The sequence below is a fragment of the Convolutriloba macropyga genome, chromosome 3, assembly GCF_964194025.1.
Source record: "Convolutriloba macropyga chromosome 3, txConMacr16.3, whole genome shotgun sequence".
In the NCBI taxonomy this organism is placed as follows: Eukaryota; Metazoa; Xenacoelomorpha; order Acoela; family Convolutidae; genus Convolutriloba; species Convolutriloba macropyga.
Window position 1 is genome coordinate 5,386,447 of NC_134470.1, and position 16,831 is coordinate 5,403,277.

General features: G+C 34.0%; 1 protein-coding gene across 1 annotated transcript in view; it reads left to right on the plus strand.

Annotated features, from left to right (window-relative positions):
- Nucleotides 1-16,831, plus strand: part of LOC142335912 (uncharacterized) — a 120,586-nt gene that overhangs the window by 41,700 nt on the left and 62,055 nt on the right. The window lies entirely within an intron of this gene.

The window sequence follows — 16,831 nt, forward strand, 5'->3', positions numbered from 1 at the left end:
CCTCTTCAAAAAGTTATTAACAGACGTTTTTCATGAAGTTCGACTTCTTCTTCACCTTATTCGACGGTTCTTTAAAATTTTGTGAACAAATCAAAATATTGGCATTTAGTTCTACACAAACTCAAAGAGTACGTTAACACGGCAACAAAATGAGCTATAATAGACTTTCTAAATCGTCCTCTTCAAAAAGTTATTAACAGACGTTTTTCATGAAGTTCGACTTCTTCTTCACCTTATTCGACGGTTCTTTAAAATTTTGTGAAGAAATCAAAATATTGGCATTTAGTTCTACACAAACTCATAAAGTATGTGAACACGGCAATAAAATGAGCTATTATAGACTTTCTAAATCGTCCTCTTCAAAAAATTATTAGCAGACGTTTTTCATGAAGTTCGACTTCTTCTTCACCTTATTCGACGGTTCTTTAAAATTTTGTGAACAAATCAAAATATTGGCATTTAGTTCTACACAAACTCATAAAATACGTTAACAGGGCAACAAAATGAGCTATTATAGACTTTCTAAATCGTCTTCCTCAAAAAGTTATTAACAGACGTTTTTCATGAAGTTCGACATTTTCTTCACCAAATTCGACGGTTCATTAAAATTTTGTGAACAAATCAAAATATGAGCATTTACTTCTACATAAATTCATTGGATACGTTATCACGGGAACAAAATGGGCTAACAACTGACAGAGACGTTCTAACTCGTCTTCTTCAAAAAGTTATTAACAGACGTTTTTCATGAAGTTCGACTATTTCTTCACCTAATTAGACGGTTCATTCAAATTTTGTGAACAAATCAAAATATGGGCAATTACTTCTACACAAACTCATAAAATACGTTATCACGGCAACAAAAAAGTCTAACATAGACCTTCTAACTCGTTTTCCTAAACAAGTTCTTAACAGACGTTTTTCATGAAGTTCGACTATTTCTTCAGTTAATTATACGCTTCATTAAAATTTTGTGAACAAATCAAAATTTAGGCAATTGCTTGTACACAAACTCATGAAGTACGTTACTAGTGCAACAAAATGGGCTAACATAGATCTTCTAATTCGTCTTTTTCAAAACGTTATTTGAAGACGTTTTTCATGAAGTTCGACATTTTCTCCAACTAATTCGATATTTAATTAATATTTTGTGAACAAATCAACATGTGGGCATTTAATTCTACACAAATTGATTTTGTACGCTATCACGGCAACAAAATGGGCTAAAAGCTAACATAGACTTTCAAACTCGTCTTCTTCAAAAAGTTATTAACAGACGTTTTTCATGAAGTTCGATTTTTTCTTCACCTAATTCTACGGTTCTTTAAAATTTTGTGAACAAATCAAAATATTGGCATTTACTTCTACACAAACTCATAGAGTACGTTAACACGGCAACAAAATGAGCTATTATAGACTTTCTAAATCGTCTTCCTCAAAAAGTTAATAACAGACGGTTTTCATGAAGTTCGACTTTTTCTTCACCTAATTCGACGGTTCTTTAAAATTTTGTGAACAAATCAAAATATTGGCATTTACTTCTACACAAACTCATAAAGTATGTTAACACGGCAGTAAAATGAGCTATTATAGACTTTCTAAATCGTCTTCCTCAAAAAGTTATTAACAGACGGTTTTCATGAAGTTCGACTTTTTCTTCACCTAATTCGACGGTTCTTTAAAATTTTGTGAACAAATCAAAATATTGGCATTTACTTCTACACAAACTCATAGAGTACGTTAACACGGCAACAAAATGAGCTATTATAGACTTTCTAAATCGTCTTCCTCAAAAAGTTAATAACAGACGGTTTTCATGAAGTTCGACTTTTTCTTCACCTAATTCGACGGTTCTTTAAAATTTTGTGAACAAATCAAAATATTGGCATTTACTTCTACACAAACTCATAAAGTATGTTAACACGGCAGTAAAATGAGCTATTATAGACTTTCTAAATCGTCTTCCTCAAAAAGTTATTAACAGACGTTTTTCATGAAGTTCGACTTTTTCTTCACCTAATTCGACGGTTCTTTAAAATTTTGTGAACAAATCAAAATATTGGCATTTACTTCTACACAAACTCAAAGAGTACGTTAACACGGCAACAAAATGAGCTATTATGGACTTTCTAAATCGTCCTCTTCAAAAAGTTATTAACAGACGTTTTTCATGAAGTTCGACTTCTTCTTCACCTTATTCGACGGTTCTTTAAAATTTTGTGAACAAATCAAAATATTGGCAATTGCTTGTACACAAACTCATGAAGTACGTTACTAGTGCAACAAAATGGGCTAACATAGATCTTCTAATTCGTCTTTTTCAAAACGTTATTTGAAGACGTTTTTCATGAAGTTCGACATTTTCTCCAACTAATTCGATATTTAATTAATATTTTGTGAACAAATCAACATGTGGGCATTTAATTCTACACAAATTGATTTTGTACGCTATCACGGCAACAAAATGGGCTAAAAGCTAACATAGACTTTCAAACTCGTCTTCTTCAAAAAGTTATTAACAGACGTTTTTCATGAAGTTCGATTTTTTCTTCACCTAATTCTACGGTTCTTTAAAATTTTGTGAACAAATCAAAATATTGGCATTTACTTCTACACAAACTCATAGAGTACGTTAACACGGCAACAAAATGAGCTATTATAGACTTTCTAAATCGTCTTCCTCAAAAAGTTAATAACAGACGGTTTTCATGAAGTTCGACTTTTTCTTCACCTAATTCGACGGTTCTTTAAAATTTTGTGAACAAATCAAAATATTGGCATTTACTTCTACACAAACTCATAAAGTATGTTAACACGGCAGTAAAATGAGCTATTATAGACTTTCTAAATCGTCTTCCTCAAAAAGTTATTAACAGACGGTTTTCATGAAGTTCGACTTTTTCTTCACCTAATTCGACGGTTCTTTAAAATTTTGTGAACAAATCAAAATATTGGCATTTACTTCTACACAAACTCATAGAGTACGTTAACACGGCAACAAAATGAGCTATTATAGACTTTCTAAATCGTCTTCCTCAAAAAGTTAATAACAGACGGTTTTCATGAAGTTCGACTATTTCTTCACCTAATTAGACGGTTCATTCAAATTTTGTGAACAAATCAAAATATGGGCAATTACTTCTACACAAACTCATAAAATACGTTATCACGGCAACAAAAAAGTCTAACATAGACCTTCTAACTCGTTTTCCTAAACAAGTTCTTAACAGACGTTTTTCATGAAGTTCGACTATTTCTTCAGTTAATTATACGCTTCATTAAAATTTTGTGAACAAATCAAAATTTAGGCAATTGCTTGTACACAAACTCATGAAGTACGTTACTAGTGCAACAAAATGGGCTAACATAGATCTTCTAATTCGTCTTTTTCAAAACGTTATTTGAAGACGTTTTTCATGAAGTTCGACATTTTCTCCAACTAATTCGATATTTAATTAATATTTTGTGAACAAATCAACATGTGGGCATTTAATTCTACACAAATTGATTTTTTACGCTATCACGGCAACAAAATGGGCTAAAAGCTAACATAGACTTTCAAACTCGTCTTCTTCAAAAAGTTATTAACAGACGTTTTTCATGAAGTTCGATTTTTTCTTCACCTAATTCTACGGTTCTTTAAAATTTTGTGAACAAATCAAAATATTGGCATTTACTTCTACACAAACTCATAGAGTACGTTAACACGGCAACAAAATGAGCTATTATAGACTTTCTAAATCGTCTTCCTCAAAAAGTTAATAACAGACGGTTTTCATGAAGTTCGACTTTTTCTTCACCTAATTCGACGGTTCTTTAAAATTTTGTGAACAAATCAAAATATTGGCATTTAGTTCTACACAAACTCATAAAATACGTTAACAGGGCAACAAAATGAGCTATTATAGACTTTCTAAATCGTCTTCCTCAAAAAGTTATTAACAGACGTTTTTCATGAAGTTCGACATTTTCTTCACCAGATTCGACGGTTCATTAAAATTTTGTGAACAAATCAAAATATGAGCATTTACTTCTACATAAATTCATTGGATACGTTATCACGGGAACAAAATGGGCTAACAACTGACAGAGACGTTCTAACTCGTCTTCTTCAAAAAGTTATTAACAGACGTTTTTCATGAAGTTCGACTATTTCTTCACCTAATTAGACGGTTCATTCAAATTTTGTGAACAAATCAAAATATGGGCAATTACTTCTACACAAACTCATAAAATACGTTATCACGGCAACAAAAAAGTCTAACATAGACCTTCTAACTCGTTTTCCTAAACAAGTTCTTAACAGACGTTTTTCATGAAGTTCGATTATTTCTTCAGTTAATTATACGCTTCATTAAAATTTTGTGAACAAATCAAAATTTAGGCAATTGCTTGTACAAAAACTCATGAAGTACGTTACTAGTGCAACAAAATGGGCTAACATAGATCTTCTAATTCGTCTTTTTCAAAACGTTATTTGAAGACGTTTTTCATGAAGTTCGACATTTTCTCCAACTAATTCGATATTTAATTAATATTTTGTGAACAAATCAACATGTGGGCATTTAATTCTACACAAATTGATTTTGTACGCTATCACGGCAACAAAATGGGCTAAAAGCTAACATAGACTTTCAAACTCGTCTTCTTCAAAAAGTTATTAACAGACGTTTTTCATGAAGTTCGATTTTTTCTTCACCTAATTCTACGGTTCTTTAAAATTTTGTGAACAAATCAAAATATTGGCATTTACTTCTACACAAACTCATAAAGTATGTTAACACGGCAGTAAAATGAGCTATTATAGACTTTCTAAATCGTCTTCCTCAAAAAGTTATTAACAGACGGTTTTCATGAAGTTCGACTTTTTCTTCACCTAATTCGACGGTTCTTTAAAATTTTGTGAACAAATCAAAATATTGGCATTTACTTCTACACAAACTCATAGAGTACGTTAACACGGCAACAAAATGAGCTATTATAGACTTTCTAAATCGTCTTCCTCAAAAAGTTAATAACAGACGGTTTTCATGAAGTTCGACTTTTTCTTCACCTAATTCGACGGTTCTTTAAAATTTTGTGAACAAATCAAAATATTGGCATTTACTTCTACACAAACTCATAAAGTATGTTAACACGGCAGTAAAATGAGCTATTATAGACTTTCTAAATCGTCTTCCTCAAAAAGTTATTAACAGACGTTTTTCATGAAGTTCGACTTTTTCTTCACCTAATTCGACGGTTCTTTAAAATTTTGTGAACAAATCAAAATATTGGCATTTACTTCTACACAAACTCAAAGAGTACGTTAACACGGCAACAAAATGAGCTATTATGGACTTTCTAAATCGTCCTCTTCAAAAAGTTATTAACAGACGTTTTTCATGAAGTTCGACTTCTTCTTCACCTTATTCGACGGTTCTTTAAAATTTTGTGAACAAATCAAAATATTGGCATTTAGTTCTACACAAACTCAAAGAGTACGTTAACACGGCAACAAAATGAGCTATAATAGACTTTCTAAATCGTCCTCTTCAAAAAGTTATTAACAGACGTTTTTCATGAAGTTCGACTTCTTCTTCACCTTATTCGACGGTTCTTTAAAATTTTGTGAAGAAATCAAAATATTGGCATTTAGTTCTACACAAACTCATAAAGTATGTGAACACGGCAATAAAATGAGCTATTATAGACTTTCTAAATCGTCCTCTTCAAAAAATTATTAGCAGACGTTTTTCATGAAGTTCGACTTCTTCTTCACCTTATTCGACGGTTCTTTAAAATTTTGTGAACAAATCAAAATATTGGCATTTAGTTCTACACAAACTCATAAAATACGTTAACAGGGCAACAAAATGAGCTATTATAGACTTTCTAAATCGTCTTCCTCAAAAAGTTATTAACAGACGTTTTTCATGAAGTTCGACATTTTCTTCACCAAATTCGACGGTTCATTAAAATTTTGTGAACAAATCAAAATATGAGCATTTACTTCTACATAAATTCATTGGATACGTTATCACGGGAACAAAATGGGCTAACAACTGACAGAGACGTTCTAACTCGTCTTCTTCAAAAAGTTATTAACAGACGTTTTTCATGAAGTTCGACTATTTCTTCACCTAATTAGACGGTTCATTCAAATTTTGTGAACAAATCAAAATATGGGCAATTACTTCTACACAAACTCATAAAATACGTTATCACGGCAACAAAAAAGTCTAACATAGACCTTCTAACTCGTTTTCCTAAACAAGTTCTTAACAGACGTTTTTCATGAAGTTCGACTATTTCTTCAGTTAATTATACGCTTCATTAAAATTTTGTGAACAAATCAAAATTTAGGCAATTGCTTGTACACAAACTCATGAAGTACGTTACTAGTGCAACAAAATGGGCTAACATAGATCTTCTAATTCGTCTTTTTCAAAACGTTATTTGAAGACGTTTTTCATGAAGTTCGACATTTTCTCCAACTAATTCGATATTTAATTAATATTTTGTGAACAAATCAACATGTGGGCATTTAATTCTACACAAATTGATTTTGTACGCTATCACGGCAACAAAATGGGCTAAAAGCTAACATAGACTTTCAAACTCGTCTTCTTCAAAAAGTTATTAACAGACGTTTTTCATGAAGTTCGATTTTTTCTTCACCTAATTCTACGGTTCTTTAAAATTTTGTGAACAAATCAAAATATTGGCATTTACTTCTACACAAACTCATAGAGTACGTTAACACGGCAACAAAATGAGCTATTATAGACTTTCTAAATCGTCTTCCTCAAAAAGTTAATAACAGACGGTTTTCATGAAGTTCGACTTTTTCTTCACCTAATTCGACGGTTCTTTAAAATTTTGTGAACAAATCAAAATATTGGCATTTACTTCTACACAAACTCATAAAGTATGTTAACACGGCAGTAAAATGAGCTATTATAGACTTTCTAAATCGTCTTCCTCAAAAAGTTATTAACAGACGGTTTTCATGAAGTTCGACTTTTTCTTCACCTAATTCGACGGTTCTTTAAAATTTTGTGAACAAATCAAAATATGAGCATTTACTTCTACATAAATTCATTGGATACGTTATCACGGGAACAAAATGGGCTAACAACTGACAGAGACGTTCTAACTCGTCTTCTTCAAAAAGTTATTAACAGACGTTTTTCATGAAGTTCGACTATTTCTTCACCTAATTAGACGGTTCATTCAAATTTTGTGAACAAATCAAAATATGGGCAATTACTTCTACACAAACTCATAAAATACGTTATCACGGCAACAAAAAAGTCTAACATAGACCTTCTAACTCGTTTTCCTAAACAAGTTCTTAACAGACGTTTTTCATGAAGTTCGACTATTTCTTCAGTTAATTATACGCTTCATTAAAATTTTGTGAACAAATCAAAATTTAGGCAATTGCTTGTACACAAACTCATGAAGTACGTTACTAGTGCAACAAAATGGGCTAACATAGATCTTCTAATTCGTCTTTTTCAAAACCTTATTTGAAGACGTTTTTCATGAAGTTCGACATTTTCTCCAACTAATTCGATATTTAATTAATATTTTGTGAACAAATCAACATGTGGGCATTTAATTCTACACAAATTGATTTTGTACGCTATCACGGCAACAAAATGGGCTAAAAGCTAACATAGACTTTCAAACTCGTCTTCTTCAAAAAGTTATTAACAGACGTTTTTCATGAAGTTCGATTTTTTCTTCACCTAATTCTACGGTTCTTTAAAATTTTGTGAACAAATCAAAATATTGGCATTTACTTCTACACAAACTCATAGAGTACGTTAACACGGCAACAAAATGAGCTATTATAGACTTTCTAAATCGTCTTCCTCAAAAAGTTATTAACAGACGTTTTTCATGAAGTTCGACTTTTTCTTCACCTAATTCGACGGTTCTTTAAAATTTTGTGAACAAATCAAAATATTGGCATTTACTTCTACACAAACTCAAAGAGTACGTTAACACGGCAACAAAATGAGCTATTATGGACTTTCTAAATCGTCCTCTTCAAAAAGTTATTAACAGACGTTTTTCATGAAGTTCGACTTCTTCTTCACCTTATTCGACGGTTCTTTAAAATTTTGTGAACAAATCAAAATATTGGCATTTAGTTCTACACAAACTCAAAGAGTACGTTAACACGGCAACAAAATGAGCTATAATAGACTTTCTAAATCGTCCTCTTCAAAAAGTTATTAACAGACGTTTTTCATGAAGTTCGACTTCTTCTTCACCTTATTCGACGGTTCTTTAAAATTTTGTGAAGAAATCAAAATATTGGCATTTAGTTCTACACAAACTCATAAAGTATGTGAACACGGCAATAAAATGAGCTATTATAGACTTTCTAAATCGTCCTCTTCAAAAAATTATTAGCAGACGTTTTTCATGAAGTTCGACTTCTTCTTCACCTTATTCGACGGTTCTTTAAAATTTTGTGAACAAATCAAAATATTGGCATTTAGTTCTACACAAACTCATAAAATACGTTAACAGGGCAACAAAATGAGCTATTATAGACTTTCTAAATCGTCTTCCTCAAAAAGTTATTAACAGACGTTTTTCATGAAGTTCGACATTTTCTTCACCAAATTCGACGGTTCATTAAAATTTTGTGAACAAATCAAAATATGAGCATTTACTTCTACATAAATTCATTGGATACGTTATCACGGGAACAAAATGGGCTAACAACTGACAGAGACGTTCTAACTCGTCTTCTTCAAAAAGTTATTAACAGACGTTTTTCATGAAGTTCGACTATTTCTTCACCTAATTAGACGGTTCATTCAAATTTTGTGAACAAATCAAAATATGGGCAATTACTTCTACACAAACTCATAAAATACGTTATCACGGCAACAAAAAAGTCTAACATAGACCTTCTAACTCGTTTTCCTAAACAAGTTCTTAACAGACGTTTTTCATGAAGTTCGACTATTTCTTCAGTTAATTATACGCTTCATTAAAATTTTGTGAACAAATCAAAATTTAGGCAATTGCTTGTACACAAACTCATGAAGTACGTTACTAGTGCAACAAAATGGGCTAACATAGATCTTCTAATTCGTCTTTTTCAAAACGTTATTTGAAGACGTTTTTCATGAAGTTCGACATTTTCTCCAACTAATTCGATATTTAATTAATATTTTGTGAACAAATCAACATGTGGGCATTTAATTCTACACAAATTGATTTTGTACGCTATCACGGCAACAAAATGGGCTAAAAGCTAACATAGACTTTCAAACTCGTCTTCTTCAAAAAGTTATTAACAGACGTTTTTCATGAAGTTCGATTTTTTCTTCACCTAATTCTACGGTTCTTTAAAATTTTGTGAACAAATCAAAATATTGGCATTTACTTCTACACAAACTCATAGAGTACGTTAACACGGCAACAAAATGAGCTATTATAGACTTTCTAAATCGTCTTCCTCAAAAAGTTAATAACAGAGGGTTTTCATGAAGTTCGACTTTTTCTTCACCTAATTCGACGGTTCTTTAAAATTTTGTGAACAAATCAAAATATTGGCATTTACTTCTACACAAACTCATAAAGTATGTTAACACGGCAGTAAAATGAGCTATTATAGATTTTCTAAATCGTCTTCCTCAAAAAGTTATTAACAGACGTTTTTCATGAAGTTCGACTTCTTCTTCACCTTATTCGACGGTTCTTTAAAATTTTGTGAACAAATCAAAATATTGGCATTTAGTTCTACACAAACTCATAAAGTACGTTAACACGGCAACAAAATGAGCTATTATAGACTTTCTAAATCGTCTTCTTCAAAAAGTTATTAACAGACGTTTTTCATGAAGTTCGACATTTTCTTCACCAAATTCGACGGTTCATTAAAATTTTGTGAACAAATCAAAATATGAGCATTTACTTCTACATAAATTCATTGGATACGTTATCACGGGAACAAAATGGGCTAGCAACTGACAGAGACGTTCTAACTCGTCTTCTTCAAAAAGTTATTAACAGACGTTTTTCATGAAGTTCGACTATTTCTTCACCTAATTAGACGGTTCATTCAAATTTTGTGAACAAATCAAAATATGGGCAATTACTTCTACACAAACTCATAAAGTACGTTATCACGGCAACAAAAAAGTCTAACATAGACCTTCTAACTCGTTTTCCTAAACAAGTTTTTAACAGACGTTTTTCATGAAGTTCGACTATTTCTTCAGTTAATTATACGGTTCATTAAAATTTTGTGAACAAATCAAAATTTAGGCAATTGCTTGTACACAAACTCATGAAGTACGTTACCAGTGTAACAAAATGGGCTAACATAGATCTTCTAATTCGTCTTTTTCAAAACGTTATTCGAAGACGTTTTTCATGAAGTTCGACATTTTCTCCAACTAATTCGATGATTAATTAATATTTTGTGAACAAATCAACATGTGGGCATTTAATTCTACACAAATTGATTTTGTACGTTATCACGGCAACAAAATGGGCTAAAAGCTAACATAGACTTTCAAACTCGTCTTCTTCAAAAAGTTATTAGCAGACGTTTTTCATGAAGTTCGACTTTTTCTTCACCTAATTCGACGGTTCTTTAAAATTTTGTGAACAAATAAAAATATTGGCATTTACTTCTACACAAACTCATAGAGTACGTTAACACGGGAACAAAATGGGCTAACAACTGACAGAGACGTTCTAACTACATGCCATTAACCTGCAAAAGTCTCTTCTACTGCAGAAAGAAGAACAAAAATAAGCCAAACCAAAAAAACTAACAAAAAAAGGCTTCATTGTCATCTGTATCCTCCTCCTCTTCATTCTGGGTTGAAGACGTAGATCAAATTTTTATTTTTGCAGCACAAATTTCTGTAATTTTTTTCCGTGCGGGGGCCTGGATAAGATTTACACCCGTTGAAAAGAAGGAAATAAGTGGAAAAAACAGTGTAATTGTAGTGTATTTCTAAGAGTGTAATTTATTAAAAATAGCGGTGTATTTCTAAGAGTGTAATCACTTCAAAATTACACTTTTCACTCTTTTCCCCACTAAAAATTGAACAAAAGAGTGTAATTTTTAAGAGTGTAAAAAGAGTGGAATGAAGAGTGTAAAGAGTGTAAAAAGAGTGTAATTTTCTAAAAATTACACTCTTACACTCTTTTCCCTGCTATTTAAGAGTGGAAAACGCTTTACACCCTAATCTCGCTTAATAACGTTGTATTAGGGGTGGACACCTCGGCCCGGGCATCTTCAATTTCTTCAATGTCATTTCTGACCTTGATCAATCTCAGCAATCTTTAACAACAGTAGATAGCACACATAGCCTCAGTATTCATCACCAACAATGGAGTTTGATATGCCATTTCAAATAAATGTTCGTCGCGAACACAGTGCGCCAACTGTGTCCTGCGACCGCGGATTTTGCAGCATTCAAATTCGAAAACCAAACCGCTGGAAGGCTGAGCATTCCGTGTGTTTAGAACATGGTCAGCTCTCCTGCTTCTTCGAAACTCAAGACACCTGTCAATGTTCGAGGAGAACGTAATTTGTCCAAAGTACCTCAAACGCAAAAAAAAACAGCTGCCATAAAAAAGCCATGAAGAAATTCGCTGCAAACACGCAATAAAATGAGCACATAAACTGGGTGCAACCCGCAGTATCGCCTGTCGGGGCAACCATCGCCTCTGGTACTGCCGCATTGTAATGAAAAATTCTCCAACTCAGTAAGCAAAGTTAGTAGCTGAACCTAAATTTCGATTTTCACAGTGGCGGGAACAGCGTATGTTGAGGCTTTTCCCAACTTCTAGGAATAGACGGAAGAGCGCTTGGAACAGCTTCCACGACTGTCCTCTTTGTGGAACGGACAGGACTTTTTCATGCAAACCCTCAAAAAACACGGGTACAAGAGCAGCACCAAAATTGGCGCAATTTTAGGTAAACCTTCCAGTGAACAACAACCAAATATAAAAGTAAAACGTCGTCTGTCAACAATGTAAAGGCCCTCTTTCGTATTACTGAATTGTAATTGATGACACAACGTTGATATGATGAGTTACCCAAAACACTGTGGATTGTTTTCAGGTATGTTGTATTGAATTGCACCGATTTGCGAAAATAAATACATAGCAATGCTGTTTATTAGTACCTTTCCATCATCTTGAACTCCAATGTTTGGTTTTAGCTCGCAGGACCTATTTAGTGATGTACCGTTTCATAGTGAACGGATACTTTCTGGTGAAAATGTATCAGAGCTGGCATTCTTCCTGTGCAAAGCCAGTGTTGCAGACATGAAAGCAATTTCTGTTCCAGATTTGAAAAATCACTATCAGGGCTTTGTAGATTTACGATAGTACAGGATAGTTATGCCATCCTTAAACAACGTTCGATTAAATAAAACTGCATTTTCCGCTGAGAGTTATTACAGAAAGGTTTCGTCAAAATGACCGTATTTACATTCTTCATATTCAGTTGAGAGGTTTTCATATCAGATCCTATGGGGTATATACCGTGGCCATGCTAAGTGCACTAATTTTTCAAAAAGTAAAATTTCTGTCAAAACGATAATCCGGTCGGAGTTCGATAAATTTGTGTTTTCCTGTGTTTTCTAATAATATATAATTGGGTTTTTTTCATCATTTTCCGAAATGGTCACTGAATTGTGGAAAGAAAATTCAAATTTCTTGTTTCATTTTAGAAAAAAATGAATCCATTAACAATCTTGTGGTTCTTCAGTACCATTCAAGACCTCATCTAAAAGCTGAAATTGTCATACAACAATGTTCTTTTCAAAAAATGGCCGATGTTCCTATGCTAATTTTTACAACGAAAACAATTTTGTGACAAAAATAACAATTGTCGAGCTATACAATATGTGTTTTAAGTTACAACAAAGAAACCTTGGTAAAATCTTAGGGTTAAATAAATGGCATTATCATTTTTTATTCAATGGCAACTTATGATTTACAAACTGTCGGCGCAGTTCGTTCGCGTGGGCCAGTCCTTGGCCCCACAATTGAGACTTTAAATATGATTCTTAAAGTGGGGTCCTCGAGACACAGAAAACAAAAAATGCTCATCAGGTTGTTGCAATTCAACCTGCAGAAACATTCCCTCAGTGTCGGCCGATATGGTAAACTGATGTTGCAGGAACAATAAGAATACAAGGTTACGTTTTTGGAGTAAGTCAGGTCCCATAACCAGTCACTTTTTCCCAGTAAAACCCAGTAAAATATTGACTGGGTGGTGCGATAGATACTGCTTGCATTCAAATCTGCATTCAGCATCCTGAACCGTTTCCTCGTAACTTTCGAACAATTGCTCGTTCGTTGTGTTTGAGTACGCTTGAATGAATGATTTTTTATGAGCCGCTTTTCCAAGAATCCTAATTGAACCCGTGCCGAAAAAATGTTTGGGCAGTTTTATATTGTATTCTAACCACTGCATTCTTGCATCACACCTATTTCCATTGTGCACAGTGGTGTTTTGTGGATGTATAATTCTCAAGTATCGGATGTAGATCGTGAGTCTACTCGCTTAACGCACTGTACAACTCCGTTTAGTGGCAAGATCACACTTCACTAGCCAATTTTTTTTCCAAGCTTGAATCCGCCTGATACCAACAAACATGGGAAATTTGAGAACACGTTCAACTCAACAATTGACAAATTTAAAGCCTTTTTAAAACAGAATCAATCTAAACCCTGATTTGCCCCTTCAATTAATGGTAATAGATATCAGACATGCTTCAGCATGCATCACAATCACCGACAAGGAAGTTGGTTATGCCTTACTCAATTAAATGTTTGTTGAGAGCACTGTGCGTCAATTGTAACCCGCGCCGTGAACTTTGCTGAATTTAAGCTGGAAAATCAACTCGCTCGAATTCTGCATTTTTCTCTCTATCTGCAATCGAACGCATTTGTCAGTGTTCAAATATCACGAATTTTGTCCAAAAAGTCTCAAGCACATTAAAAGAGCAGCTGCTTTTCCAGGCCCATTTCAGCCTCAGAGCATCGCAACTCCAGTACATTCCAACTGCTTTCAGCTAGGCTCAATCACTACCACAATCATTCAAACCAAATTTCACTTACATGGCACATGATGCCAATCATTTGCTCCATTCTACGACTGGATCAAAAATTCCTTCGCTCATACCTTTTTTTAGCCCAATTAAAACAAATATTGATTGCGCAAGAGAAATCAAACTGTTTTGTATCCCATTGTGCACAACACTTTGGCGAATGTGAATTTATTTCAACGGTTGGTAGACACAATTACCAGAAAGAAGCAGGATTCCCCGCCATAATGAAACCACCATAGTGCAACTGCAATATTTTGCAATGGCTTGAAATGTACGGGAACTTAAAAAGGCAACTTACTTACAGCCCTTGATGACGAATGATGTCAAAAGGCAAACACTAAAACTGTTGTCATGGGCAACAAAAACAGCAGTCGCCCAGTTTGTTTGATGCACATAGACACACGTAAGACACTGGAACAAAAATTTTGGTCACAGTCCTTCATCAGTGCTATTTTAAACCTGCACAGCAGTTTTCCACCTTTCAAGAGCCACAAAATTTTTTTAAAAAACTATTCTGTTACCATTTCTATTCTTGTCGGAGTCTCCAATTCACTTTCAAATGACTTTCAACTAATGAGCGCCTTAATTTTTAACTCAGCTGTGGAAAAATACCTCTAAATATGGAAGAGTTATAGTTTTTCTTAACATTAAGGAAACATTGGATTAAACCACCACTCCTTGAAATCAACGATTGGTTTAAGAATGGGCCGATGCAATTGAATTACTGAAACAAACTTCAACAAAGGCAGGAAAAGAGCATACCACCAAGTGACTAACTACGAGCAAATCTACCGTGGAAAGGTTTGCTGCAAACTCGCAATAAACACTTAAAACTGGTGCAAGTATACCATGATCACCGCCATCTGCTTTATCGCCTGTCGTGGCAGCCAACGCCACTTGGAATGCCGTGTCTGAATCAAAAACGCTCCAACTCAGCATGCAAAATTGCTGACTGAAGCAAAATTTTGCTTATCATGCAGGCGAGAATCTTGTATGTTGAGACAGGGCCCAAACTCAAGAATTGAAGAAAGAACACTCGGAACAGCTCCCACAACTCTCTTCTTCGTGAAACTGAGGGGAAATTTTCCATGCAGTTCCTCAATAAACGACTACCAGAGCATCACCAAAGCTGGCGCAATTGAAAGTAAATCTTGTAGGGGGCAACCATCAAGTATACAATTACATTGTTGTCTGTCAGCAATGTAAATGGCCTCTCTCAGATAACTTATTTGGAGTTGATAAAACAAAGTAGAGATGTTGAGATGTTCAAAAACACATGTTGAGATGTTCAAAAACACATGTTGTGAGTTTTGGTTTCAGATAATGCGTGTTAAACTGCATCGATTAGCTATTATAAATTTACTTAGAATCTGGTTACCAATACATTTTTATTATCTTGAACTCCAGATATTTGCTCCCCGAATTGTAAAAATATAGTTCAAACAACATGTTTTATTTTAGAAAAATTAGTGCGGTAATAATCGCCCTGGCTCTTTAGTACACCTTGAGACCTTATCTGCAAAACACAGAGTTTCTCATATAAAAATGTTTTTTTCAAAATTTGGCCCAAATTTTGAAAAAAAACAATTGTTGTGCTTTTCAATGAGTTTTTTAGATTCAGGGAAATAATCCTGGGTTAAAAATCAGAGTTTACAGTCAACATTATCATTTTTTCCTCTTTGTCAATTTATGATTTACAATTTCGCGAAGTAGATTGTTCAGGTGGGCGAGTCCTTGCCCCCACAAATGTGACGTTCAATATACCAGATCCTGTAAAGTGGGATCCTCAGGCTGCCAAAAATGCGAAAGTGGTCATCATATTGTTGTGCTTTAACTTGGCAAAACATTCCTTCAATGTCGGCCAATATGGCAAACTGATGTTGCAGGAACATTAGGAGTATAAAAATAAACTTTTGCAATTCATCATGTCCAATGAGCAGTTATTTTCCCAAGGATTCGCAGTGAAATTTTGGGCGGGTGATGTGCGAGGTACCACTCACATTCAATTTTGCATTCATTCTTGCAGGCATCTTGAAGCGTTTCCTCGTAACCATTAAGCAATTGCTCGTTAGTTGTGTTTGAGTAAGTTTCTCCGAACGAATCATTTTTTTGTTAGCTGCTTTTCCAAATACCTTAAATGAACTCGTGTGGAAAAAAAGTGTTTGGCCAGTTTTATCTTTTATGTTTGGCCAGTCAGTCCTCTACCCATTGCTTTCCTGCATCATATCTGTTTGCCTTAATAACAGTGGTTTTTTGGGGGATGTCGAAGGATCAGGTGTCGGATGTAGATCACGAGTCTACTCACTTAAGTGCGCCGTACAACTCCGTGTAGTATCAACATTACACTTCACTAGCCAATTCATTGTCCACGCTCAAATCTACATGATCCGAACAAACATGTTCAATTTGAGAACAATTTCAATCTCACAGTTGACAAAATTGAAAGCCTATTATAAAAGAATGAAGCTAAACTTTGATGCGAAAGTGGTCATCATACTGTCGTGCTTTAACTTGGCAAAACATTCCCTCAATGTCGGCCAATATGGCAAACTGATGTTGCAGGAACCTTAAGTGTATAAAAATAAACTGTTGCATTTCACCATGTCCAATGAGCAGTTATTTTCCCAAGGATTCGCAGAGAAATATTAGCCGGGTGATGTGCTAGGTACCGCTCACATTCAATTTTGCATTCAGTTTGGCAGGCATCTTGAAGCGTTTCCTCGTGACCATTAAGC